Source organism: Musca autumnalis, unplaced genomic scaffold (genome assembly GCF_047663935.1).
Source record: "Musca autumnalis isolate F117 unplaced genomic scaffold, ASM4766393v1 scaffold_4, whole genome shotgun sequence".
Lineage (NCBI taxonomy): Eukaryota > Metazoa > Arthropoda > Insecta > Diptera > Muscidae > Musca > Musca autumnalis.
In genome coordinates, this window is record NW_027411977.1 from 241749445 (window position 1) to 241763486 (window position 14042).

Here is a 14042-nt window from a genome sequence, read left to right on the forward strand (position 1 = left end):
GGCCGGGGAATCGAACCCCCGACCTTCTGCGTGCAAGGCGGGCGTGCATACCATTGCACCACGGTGGCACCCGCCTCCAACTGTAGCCTTAATTCAAAATATCAGGATGCCAGCTCTATCCGTTCAACCTAAATCCAAATTGTACCAAATTTAGTACCATTTAGTACTTTTCGTACCCATAAGTACGAATTTTCAAAACTACGTCCATTCTACTCTCCAACAGAAGCCTTAATTTAAAATTTCAGGATTCCAGCTCTATCCGTTCGCCCAAATCATAATTGTACCAAATTTAGTACCATTTAGTACTTTTCGTACACATGTGTACACTTTTCCTAAACCACCTCCTTATGTCAGCCGTACCTTTTAACCTTGACTCTCACACCAAATTTCAACCTTTAACCTTTATCCGTTCACAAAATACGAATTGGTACCAAATTTAGTACACTTTAGTACTTTTCGTACACTTATAGTTCGAGTTTCGAAAAACCCTTTAGCACATCTTTCCTACACTCCATCAGTAACCTTCATTCCAAATTTCAAAGTTCTAGCTTTACCGGTTCGCCAAATACAAACGGTACCATATTTAGTACCTTTTAGTACTTTTAGTACCCTTCCAGTTCGAATTTCCAAAAACCAAGCCTTATCTGACCCCTTCGGACCAAGAGTGATCCACACCCAAAATTTCAGGATTCTAGCTTCAGCCGTTTCGTCTGGGCGTTGATGAATCAATCAGTCAGTCAGTGAGTCAATCACTTTACTCTTTTATTAATATATAGATGCATTTAGTAAACTTTAGCAAGATAACAGTTGATAATCAAAACAAAAACTTTGGCGCCAATGCATGAAAGAAAAACTAACTCCAAAGCAATGATAAAGTTCTTCAATTTTAACCAAAATAAATAAAACGTAATTAATATATTAATAAAATAATCAATAAATATAGCTGAATCGTAATATTTATAGTATTTTTCAACAAAAATAAAATAAACGTAGCCCAGCTGACTAGAGTTGCGCCAAAGGAACTATATGGAAGTATCTCGTTCACTTCGCAGTTCCAATGGCCCACCTTTTTTCTTTGAACAAACTGCGTATACTTACTATCACACGTTACATTTCATCATGTTACTCATACGCTTTGGAACTAGTACAAGGAACTAGGAACTAGATTACCCAACTCTACAGCTGACCATTAGCAGATGATTGAAAAACAGCTGATCGAACTTGCTAAATGTTGCTGGAAAAAATTCTTTCAGCAACTTTTAGCAATGTCTCAGCAAACAACTGTCAAAATTGTTCTCTCACTTGGCTCTCTTTTACTGAACTTTTGTGTAAAAAGACCGCATTTAATAACATTTCGTAATAATTATTACAAATTATCACGTAAAAAGACACACCTAATATTAACTTAACTTTGTATTAAGAAGTAAAAAAGTATCAGTCGGCTTTGCCGACAGAGATATACCCTCAGCCTGTATATATTGAAACAATTTTTTTCCAAAAAACGTATGTATTTAGGGGTTTTTATAAATTTTGGGAATTTGAACCGACAAAAATTTTCATTAGGATTAGGGATCAAAAGTTTTGCGGCGGAGATACTAAAAGGAATGGATCTACTGACCGTTATGGAAGTGGATCTTCAGCCACTACATATGATGTCATATGGGGGATTTACACATTTCGGGATGTTTACTCAAGAAGTATGGACTTGTCCCTGAAAAACGTTTACCATCGTAATTGAGGTAGCGAATGCAAGTTGCTTCAACAAAAGTGATTCGATAGCAGGGGCTCCATTCTGTTTCTATGAAAATGTGAAATGAAAACTTTTATAAAGGAGAAGACTGTCAAATGAAAACAAATATAAAGGAAATATTTTTCATTTCAAATTTTCATAGAACAAGAATCCAGCCCCAGATCTTAAAGTGAACGTATCCGAAATTTTATGCGGGAGGTACCGGATGGATTGGACAAATATAGTCCATATAATAGTAGATATATTAGGATGTGTAAAATATGGACCAATACGGCCACTCCTTTCAAGAGTTACCGTATGAACAAATTTTCCTAACATTTTTGAACTTTTGTGGGGGAGGTACATGAGGGAGTGGACCGATATGGCTTATCTTCAAACTTAGATTATGTTTGGACCAAATTTTGGACCGAATCGGCAGATCCGTTCTAGAGTTATCTTGCGCTCCAACGACCTTACACGGTGTCTTAGGGGTTTTTTACCACTTTTTTACCGTCCGTCCGTCTGTGGTAATCACTCTAGCATCCACAAAAATGGAGATAGAACGCTGAAATTTTGGGAAAATACGTCTTTTGTTTGCAGGCAGGTCAAGTTCGATGATGGGCTATATCGGTCCACGTTTTGGTATAGCCCTCATATAACGGTACCCCCCGATTTACGGTATTTTGACGTTTTTAGCTACATTTTCAGACCGATGTAGCTATAATTTGACATTTAGGGTTCTTAAGTGTCAATAAACTTATATAACAAAAGTTGTGGACATAGGTCCACGTTTTGGTATAGCCCCCATATAACGGTACCAACCGATTTACGGTATTTTGACGTTTTTAGCTACATTTTCAGACCGATTTAGCTATAATTTGCCATTTAGGGTTCTTAAGTGTCAATAAACTTATATAACAAAAGTTGTGGACATAGGTCCACATTTTGGTATAGCCCCCATATAACGGTACCAACCGATTTACGGTATTTTGACGTTTTTAGCTACATTTTCAGACCGATTTTGCTATAATTTGACATTTAGGGCTCTTAAGCGTCACTAAATTTATATAACAAAACTTGTGGACATAGGTCCACATTTTGGTATAGCCCCCATATAACGGTACCAACCGATTTACGGTATTTTGACGTTTTTAGCTACATTTTCAGACCGATTTTGCTATAATTTGACATTTAGGGCTCTTAAGCGTCACTAAATTTATATAACAAAACTTGTGGACATAGGTCCACGTTTTGGTATAGCCCCCATATAACGGTACCAACCGATTTACGGTATTTTGACGTTTTTAGCTACATTTTCAGACCGATTTATCTATAATGTGACATTTAGGGTTCTTAAGTGTCAATAAACTTATATAATAAAAGTTGTGGACATAGGTCCACGTTTTGGTATAGCCCCCATATAACGGTACCAACCGATTTACGGTATTTTGACGTTTTTAGCTACATTTTCAGACCGATTTTGCTATAATTTGACATTTAGGGCTCTTAAGCGTCACTAAATTTATATAACAAAACTTGTGGACATAGGTCCACGTTTTGGTATAGCCCCCATATAACGGTACCAACCGATTTACGGTATTTTGACGTTTTTAGCTACATTTTCAGACCGATTTAGCTATAAATTGACATTTAGGGTTCTTAAGTGTCAATAAACTTATATAACAAAACTAGTGGACGTAGATCAATGTTTTGGAATAGCCCCCATATAACGTTACCGCCCGATTTCAGGTATTTTGACGATTTAAGTCTAGACCGAATTAGCTATAATTTGATATTTAGGGATCTTAGTGACCAAAAAACTTATATTCGAAAAAATTATGAACATAGGTACATGGTTTGGTATAGCCCCATATAACGGTACCTCATGTTCTTAGTGGTCACAACACCTCTCCATAAAAAATTTTCAACATAGGTCCATGTTCGGATATAGCTCCCATATAATGGTACCTCCCAATTTTCAGTAATTTGTAAATTTTAGCTACAATTTTTAACCGAACTAACTGTAATTTGACATTTGAAGGTTGTAGTGGTCACCACACATCTGCATCAACAATTTTCAACATAGCCCCAATATAACGATACTTCCCGATTTTCGGTACTTTGAGGATTTTACTTAAAATGTTTAACCACGTAGGTCCATGTTTTGGTATAGCCCCAAAACAAACCTCCCGATTTTCCGTACCTTAGTTTTATTTTTGGACGAACTTTCTGTAATTTGAAATTTAAAAGCCAACAAAAATTGTTCATTTAAGTTCATATTTTCGTATAGCCCACATACCTCCGAACTAGCTGTTAATGACATTTGAAGTTCCCACGTTATGTGCCGATTTTCGGTATTTTGAGGATTCTAGCTACAATTTTTAACCGAATTAGGAGTTATTTGACATTAAAGGTTTCCATCAAAAACTGTCAACATAGGTCCATGTTTTATTATAACCCCTATATTACGGTACCTCCCAATTTCTCGCCCACCAAAAATTGTCAACATACATAGTTAGATAAAGGCACCATAAAAAGGGCATCCCGAATGAAGCATTTTATGTACATTATCTGACATTTTAACGTACCCACTTAAAGTTGGGGACAGGAATGAAAACTAATTATTCCATTTTAGTTCAGAATATTTTATGGTGGAGGGTATGAAAAGTTCGGCCCGGCCGAACTTAACACTTTTTTACTTGTTAATGTTAAAAATGGTAAAAGAGAAAACTGTCAAAATTGCTCAAAATTGCTCTCTCATGAACATTTTTACCAGAAAAGTAAAGGAACGAAAAAATGGTAGATCTGGTAGCAATGTCAAAGAGAAACATTATTTCACAGTTTCTAATTTTGTTTTGTCAGCGTTCATTTTTTCTCTTCTGTTTTTTGTTCCTTTTTTCTTCATTGTCAAATAATCGTCAAAAAATATCGTAAAAACAGTTCTGCCATTTTTTACCTGAAGAAATTCTTCTGGTAAATTCACTCTCTTAAAAATTGCTTCCAGTTTTACCATAGACTAATAAATTCATAGACATTTATTTGCTCTCAGCATTTATCTTCGAATTTTTCGAAAATTGGTAGATGGCGTTAGTAGGTGATAGTAGTTTTATTTAAAGTTACTATAGATTTTAGACTATTTATTCTGATAAAAAGCAAAATATGGATAATCTTTGGCCAGATCTGCATCCTCATATAAACAAATTCAACAAAATATTGTAATTTACCCCAAAACATTGTGTGATCAGGCATTTTGCATACCGGCGACACCTACAAAAAAGAAGCACACTACAACTCTCTTTGTCTATGAATTTATTAGTCTATGGTTTTACCACTTTTTGGGGTTAAGGAACGCTTTGTAGGTTAAAAATGGTAAAAATGGTAACCTCAGGTAAGTAAAGGAACACAACTAATAACAACAATAGGTCTGCCTGGTTACACTAAATTTGTAACAATTTTTTTGTAGAACAAAGTTGCAAGGTGGAAAAAATCCATTTTTGTGTCATTCTATTTTTGATAAAATACAACATTTTGGCCTCCTTTGGTTAATTAAATTGTTCTATTTTGGCAAGTCAGCTTATTGCTTGCTGTTTTTTGTTGGGATGGTGTCTGTTTACTTTTTACAATTTCCTTGCAAAAAAGAATAAAAACTCCTTACTCTCTTAGAAAGTTCTTGCTGGGAAAGTAACCAGACAGACCTATTGTTTGCTCAATTTTTGGTTATTGTTTGCCTGAATCGGAGTTTACACGCACAAATTACTGGGGAAAGTAAATTGAGTTTTTACTCGGCGTTTACACACAGACAGTAGCTTTGTTCCAGAACTAAAAAGTTTTTAAAATTTTTATGACTTTTACACATTTTACCCGAAAACCGGTTCCCGTACACAAAAAAGTTGTAAAATGTTCACTTTTCTTTGAACAAAAATGGCGCTGAATGGCGCTCTCTTTAAAAACGTTTTACTCGACAAATTTGAGCGTGTAAAAATAGTAACATGGTTGCCGGCGTCTGATTGGCTGATACGCCGACTTTGACATTTGTTCCTGTTTTATTGACGTATTTTCCATTTTTCCGTTCCCGAACTATTTCAGAAAACTTTTGTGTGAGAAAACATTTTTTTCAGTTCTCCGTTTTACGAGTTTTTCTATAAAAAATACGGGAACGAAGCTAGTATTGGCAAGCCAATAGCAAAGTTACAAACCATTTTCACCAATACATTCATAATTTTCTCTATACATACATATTTATAAATGTATTTGTGAAAAAGGTTTGTATTTTTGCTATTGGCTGGCCAATACTGGCATTTGTAAACGCCGGGTTAGTAGAGATCGGGGAGAAAAGGGCTCCTCAATGCTCTTTCCTACCCCCTATTTCCCAAAAACTCAAATTTCTTTCCCGAGTAATTTGTGCGTGTAAGCCAGCGTCAGGCGAGAGAGCGCCCACGGGCGCTCATTGAACGTTGCTCTCTCCACCCATACAATTCAACCAATTGAAAAAGCATGCACTAACACAATGACACCCCGTAAGGTATGCAATAGAAAAGTATGGTGCCTGACCCTGGACTAAGCACACCCAAGGCACATAGAATAAGGTAGCCGATCCACGCCAGCTGATTGAACATTAAAGTTGTGTTCCAGAACTAAAAAGTTTCTACAATTTTTACGACTTTTACATATTTTACTCGAAAAAGCGTTCCCGTACACAAAAAAGTTGTAAAATGTTCACTTCTCTTTAAACAAAAATGGCGCTGAATGACGATCTCTTTAAAAACTTTTTACACGACAAATTTGGGCGAGTAAAAAAATAGTAACATGGTTGCCGGCGTCTGATTGGCTGATACGCCGACTTGACATTTGTTCCAGTTTTTTTTGACGTATTTTCCATTTTTCCGTTCCCGAACTATTTCAAAAAACTTGTGTGTGAGAACAAATTTTTTGCAGTTCTCTCTTTTACGAGTTTTACTATTAAAAAGTACGGAAACGAAGCTTAAATGTCAAAAAAGTTGTTGTAAACAACATACAACAACAACTCTTCATACTAAAAGATAACAAATGCTGACATTTAAAAGCTGTGTTCCTTTACTTACCTGAGGTTACAATTTTTACCATCTTAACCTGCAAAGCGTTCCTTAACCCCAAAAAGTGGTAAAACTGGCAGCAATTTTCAAGAGAGTGAGAGGGGAGAGAGTGCATATATGCCTTTCTCTTCTACTACAGGCTGCCAGACAAATTTCTGCAGGTAAAAAATGGTAGAACTGATTTTTCGACATTTGTTTGACGTTATTTCACAATGAAGAAAAAATGAACGAAAACAGAAGAAAAAGGCGAACGCTGACAAAACAAAATTAAAAACTGTAAAATATAAGAAGAAAATTCAATTGTTATGTTTCTTTTTTCGTTCCTTTACTTTTCTGGTAAAAATGTTCACGAGAGAGCAATTTTGACAGTTTTCTCTTTTACCATTAAAATGTATAGGACCAAAGCTAAAGTGTACAATAAGAGGTTACCTTAATCAATGTGCCTTGAGCACACCAGTCAATGGGTGCCTCTCTCTCTCTCACTCACTTTGCTGACACAACTTGGGTCTCTTGTTAAAACAAAATCAGAACTTAGTTTGATCGCCACCATTCTACCATTCTCCACATCGTGCCTGTGCGTTTACTTTTAATCTTGTGTTGAAGTTTATAGCAACATACAGTTTGTCAAGTAATTGTTTTCGAACCAAGAAAACTAACATTTTTCTGTATTAATTTATGAAAAATGACTGATAATTGGGATACAAATGTCGGGTTTTTTGCAAAAAATAGTTGGTAGACTTATTAAAGACAAGATAGGATGTATAAATAAAAAATTCACCCGCGTAGTCCAACAAAAAATAACGAAAACCCATAACTACATATAATTCAAGCTGTCAAATAAATGTTTTCAAAATTTAATGGAGGTTCCAAAATAACCCATATTTTTGGTAAATTCTTGAAAATCATGACATTTTATGAATGTTATTCTTAAAAGGGGTTAACTACTAACAAGTCTCAACAATACTAGGCATAAAATATGCCTACTAGGAGGGTTACCATATGGACCAAGGGAGTACCAGGTCATATTACATGTAAACAGGGTCCTATAGGTCTTAAACCGGGAATATCTGAAAACTAAGACAATAAATCAAATACAATAAATATTACCTACAGGATAATTAGATCAAAAGGGTTGCCAGATCGACTAAAAAGGTACCAGTTTATGTAAACAGTGAACGAGGCCACCTGGGCCCCGGAACAGGGCACCGAAGTTTATTTTTTTACTTAAAATTAATTAAAAGATAATGACATTTCACTAAACAATCAGAAATATCGCAGTTGGAGACCAATATTGCTTAGAAATGTATGGGGTAAAGGTTTCGACAATTTTCAGAAATGCATACTTCGACATATTGGACACATTTCGCGTACTATGCAGTACTACTGTAGTACATTTTTAGGGGGAAAATTATGTTGATGGATAAATAATGCTTCAGTGTTAGCATGGAAGCAAAAAAACTTGGAGAATTCCTCTGAACTCGCTATAAACAATTGAAATCGGAGGTCTATTAAAAAACAGCATAGACTGACAATATCTTATATATGCAATTCTAAGCGATTTTTGTACTTTTATGTCGTATTTTGGTTTATGTTGGAGAATTCCCTTATCCCTTTATTCAATTTGAGTTAAATAAACAAATTTTAGGCCCTGGTTTTGGATCCAGGTGGCCTCGTTTACCGTTTATATAACCTGTCACCTTTTAGTAGATCTGGCAACCCCACTTATCTAATTATTCTGAAGGTAATATTTATTGTAATTGATGGCAGTCCATCCTGGTGAATTAAAAAAAAACTCATAAAACGCTCTAGTTTTCAGATATTCCCGGTGTAAGACCTATAGGACCCTGTTTTCATGTAATATGACCTGGTACTCCCTTGGTCCATATGGTAACCCTCCTAGTAGGCATATTTTATGCCTAATATTGTTGAGACTTGTTAGTAGTTAACCCCTTTTAAGAATAACATTCATAAAATGTCATGATTTTCAAGAATTTACCAAAAATATGGGTTATTTTGGAACCTCCATTAAATTTTGAAAACATTTATTTGACAGCTTGAATTATATGCAGTTATGGGTTTTCGTTATTTGTTGTTGGACTACGCGGGTAAATTTTTTATTTATACATCCTATCTTGTCTTTAATAAGTCTACCAACAATTTTTTGCAAAAAACCCGACATTTTTATCCCAATTATGAGTCATTTTTTATAAATTAATACAGAAAAATATTAGTTTTCTTGTTTCGAAAACAATTACTTGACAAACTGTATGTATGTATATTATATTAACAATACATAAGTGTTATAAAACAATATTCAGCAGGTCACATCAAATTCAAGGTATGTACATATGTATTTTTTATAATAGTGTATTTTACTCCTTAAAAAGGAAGTGTTTATCTGTGAAATGTCAAAAACACAAAAACACCACATACTGCCAGACTGTTTGTGGATGGCAATGAGAGTGAGTGTCATTTGGTTTGCTCTCACAGTGTTTCACATTGGAAGAAATTATTGAATAAAAATATTTTGGGGAAAAATATACGGTAATGACCAGAGCTCCGAATACTCGCTCGAAATCACTCGAATTTCACTCGCGAGTGAAACTCTTTTCGAACTTGTCCCACAACCATCAAAAAATTGCACCAAAAAAAAAAATTACCACCTCCCCCCAAATTTTCACTCGCGAGTAAATCGGAGCTCTGGTAATGACTAACAACAATACTAGACATCAGTAGGCATATTCTGTAAATTTTATCGATTGAAAAGTTGTTAAAATTTCTTTTGTTTTTGTAACAACCATAGACTAATAAAAAGATAGACGAAGGAATGCTCTCACCGAGTATGTTCGAATTGAGTATGCTTACAGAGGTACTCAAAATAAAATGCCAAAAAATACAAGTTAATAAATATTTTGTTCTGGCAAAAGGCTGCATGGGGTTAGTTTTTGATGGGAACAATATCCTCAGACAAAAATATCCATGAAAATATTGCCATTTTCCGCAAAAATCGTCTTCGAACTTTTTTGAGTTTTCGTGTTTTAGCATAGACTAATAAATCCATAGACAAAGAGAGTTGTAGTGTGCTTCTTTTTTGTAGGTGTCGCCGGTATGCACAGTGCCTGATCTTTTCACACAATGTTTTGGGGTAAATTACAATATTTTGTTGAATTTGTTTACATGGGGATGTAGATCTGGCCAAAGATTATCCATATTTTGTCTTTTATCAGAATAAATAGTTTAAAATCTATAGTAACTTTAAATAAAACTACTAAGACCTACTAACGCCATCTACCAATTTTCGAAAATTTCGAAGATAAATGCTGAGAGCAAATAAATGTCTATGAATTTATTAGTCTATGGTTTTAGTAGCTTGACGGCGCAAAATTGAGTATTCCTTCGTCTATGTTTTCATTAGTCTATGGTAACAACTACAAAACAAACAAATGAAATTGTTGTAAAATAAACAATGAGTAAAGTTGTAAAAAAATTACAGAATAGGGGGACAGATATTGCATATATGTATGTACATAGGTCTATGAGAGAATTCATTGAATATAATACAAAATATGAAGACATGTACAAAAAAAAAAAAATAACCTCGTTTACTAATTTTTTTATCGTAAATAGCTTTATTTGGACCTTATTTAACTCATTATTTAAATTTTTGAAACTTTGTCTTCTCAGGCTAAAAGGTCAGTTTCAGTGAAAATAAAGATTATTTATTTCATTTTCTTATCCCATGTTTCGCTGGTATTTTCCAGCTTCTTCAAGGATAATATTTTATTAAATATTTCATCTTTCGTCAAGTTTTTCATTTAATTTTCTAAATTTGAAGGTTTCTTTACACAACAAACAAAATAATAAATAATTGCAAAAATAATCAAAAAATCAATGTAAATATCACAGCTTTTCTTAATACTACGGATCACAGGCATTTGAATTACAACTCTTTTATCCTCTTTTATATCCCTTTTAACCCTTTTAAATATTTATATACAAATGTTTTTGTTTTACAGCTAGCCCTAAATACATACCTTCATTGTAGTAAAATAGTTTTCGTGAACAATAAAATATTCAAAGTAAAGATGTCGAAAAGTTTTTGTATAAAAACTGAACCCTTTGCCAATGATTATAAACAGGAAAATTCAAACAATGATGCAAATACACTAAGCTACAATACAAAAAAACTTGACTATTCTACAAATATGGTAGATGATATTAAAGAAGATGAACTGGACTTGGATAATATGGAAGAATTTTTACCGGAGAATGTCGATGAATCCACAACTGATATAATCAAAAAAGAGGTCATGGATGAAATGGAAGAATTTTTACCAGAAGATTTACCCAGTTCCCATTCTCCGTCATTACTCACATGGAAATCTGATGATGATAAGGTACAACATGTCTCACAACAACAAAATCTAACTGGTACAGTGACTCTACCGATATCCTTAGCCAAATTAGAAACAATTGATGTGCACCGGACTCATCCAGTAGTTCAAATACCTACTAAATACAAATGTGAAATATGTGGTAGATGTTATAAGGGACCTGTATATCTCCGGACACATATAAGAAATAAACATTCAGAGTATTTCTGCGAACTTTGTAATCAAAGATTTACCACGCAAACAGATCTTGATATGCATTATTTCAATAAGCATCCAGTAGTTACCATACATAAATGTGAAATATGCGGTAGTTGTTTTGTGGAATCAGTTTCTCTGCGGACACATATAAGAAATAAACATCCGTCGTCTATAGAGTATATCTGTGAAATTTGTTATCAAAAATTTGCCACACAAATAGGTCTTGATATGCATTCTTACCACATGCATCCAGTAGCTACTAAACATAAATGTGAAATATGCGGTAGTTGTTATACGGAATCTAGTACCCTCCGGGCACATATAAAAAATAAACATTCTTCGTTTTACCAAACAAAAACGTCTTAATAGGCATTCTTAACGGATGCAACCAGCAGCTCAAACTAAACGTAAATGTGAAATACAGCCGAATGGCGGTTATCCGTGAATAGATTAACCGGGAGCCTCCAGTATCCGGAGAAGGAAAGCATAGATTTATATTATTATAATTTACTAATACATTTCAAAACCAATCCATAGTATACTAGGATACTACAATCAATAACATGGTTACATCAATTAAACTACATAATAATAAGGATATTTTAAATTAAACTCCACTATTAGTTATAAATAAATATACAAATAAAACACAAAAATATAACAATAAAAAATTTGGTTATATACATATATTTCTTTAAATTAGGATGTTCGAAAGGTTTCAACTTTTCAAAAATAGATAAATATTAGATCAGTATGAAAAATTTTGCAAATTCATATAAATTTTTACTGAATATTTTTAGATAACGATTATAACGAGAGTTGAGAGTTCAAAAAGGGTCTATAAAAGATTATTTTCTTTCAGAAAGGGTCTTTTAAAATTCATGTAATTTTTTACGAATTATTGCCACCATTATAGAGTTATTATAAAATGCGCTCCTAAATAGTACAATCAATCAATATTTTTTTTTTTAATTTGTGCTTGAAACCTAATCCCCTACTCCAAGAAGTAGCAAAACTGGCAGTTCTCTTTAAACAAATTTAGCCGAGTAGATTTTAGCAGCATGTTTATTGGTATCCGATTGGTTGCTCTGTTGATTTTGACATTTCTGCTAGTAGTTAGTACTAGTTAGATACATAGTAAATAATTAAAACTAAATTATTCTCGTACAAATCGTCCAAAAAGGTACATATACATTTTTTCAATATTTCTCGATAAATGTACCAACTTTGTTAGGTAGTAATATATTGACTAAACACCTTTTAGACCATATACTTATACGGTGATTAATGGTCTGTTCCAGTACTGCAAGAATCTACTAATTTTTACTATTTTTTTAGGATAACATAAAGGGAAAGATGTTATCGTAGTAAAAAATAGTAGAAAAATGTTCTGGAACAGAGCATAAATGATTTTTTTAATTTTATTTGACAAATATTAGTTATGTCTGGTTACTTTCCCAGCAAGAATTGTGCAGTAAGAACTTTCTCAGAGAGTAAGAAGTTTTTATTCTCTTTTGCAAGAATATTGTAAAAAGTAAGCAGACAACTCTCCAGCAAAACCCAGCAAGCAAGCAATCAGCTTACTTGCCAAAACAAAACAATTTACTGGAAGCAAAAATGTTGTATTTTATTAAAAATAAAGAAGAAAATTACACAAAAAAGAATTTCTTCCACTTTGCAACTTTGTTCTCCAAAAAAAAAAAAAACAATGTAATTCGGCTTGCTTGGTTTTTGTAGCCCGTTTAGACTATACCCTTATACGATGATTAAGGGCATTATCTCGATTTAAGTGATTAATCCACCCAAATCCACTCTGATTTACCATACAAAATTAAATCAACTCAAAACTTGGATTTGTTTTAAATCAAATGTTAAATCGAAATATTTTGATATACAACACTGCTTTTTGCTCCAAAAATGCAACTATTGCAGTCTGTACCAATATTGGCAACTATGTTCATGTGTCGTTTATTTACTAGGGTTATGACTTTATGACCTTTTTTCTAAAAAAATGATTTCCTGTAGCGAGAGTGAATGAACTTTTGCCTATTAAAAATTTGCTCCAAATTTGTTTTCCTGTTGCACGAATAAGTGACATTTTGCCTATTAATGACTAAAATAATTTTTATTCCATTTAAATATTGAAAACCACTTTCAATTTATGTGATACATGGAATAAAGCTATATATGATATAAAATGATATATGTATATGTAATAATAGCTTCGTTTCCGTACTTTTTAATGGTAAAACTCGTAAAAGAGAGAACTGCAAAAAATTTGTTCTTACACACAAGTCTTTTGAAATAGTTCGGGAACGGAAAAATGGAAAATACGTCAAAAAAAACTGGAACAAATGTCAAAGTCGGCGTATCAGCCAATCAGACGCCGGCAACCATGTTACTATTTTTTTACTCGCCCAAATTTGTTGTGTAAAAAGTTGTTAAAGAGAGCGTCATTCAGCGCCATTTTTGTTTAAAGAGAAGTGAACATTTTACAACTTTTTTGTGTACGGGAACGCTTTTTCGAGTAAAATGTGTAAAAGTCGTAAAAATTGTAAAAACTTTTTAGTTCTGGAACACAGCTAAAATGACGATAGAATTGGTGAGAAACAAAAGCTTATGTCATTTTGGAGATGTCGTGTGGCTTTG

General features: G+C 33.5%; 1 protein-coding gene across 1 annotated transcript in view; it reads right to left on the bottom strand.

Annotated features, from left to right (window-relative positions):
• Positions 1 to 14042, bottom strand: part of LOC141403818 (uncharacterized) — a 241152-nt gene that overhangs the window by 202431 nt on the left and 24679 nt on the right. The window lies entirely within an intron of this gene.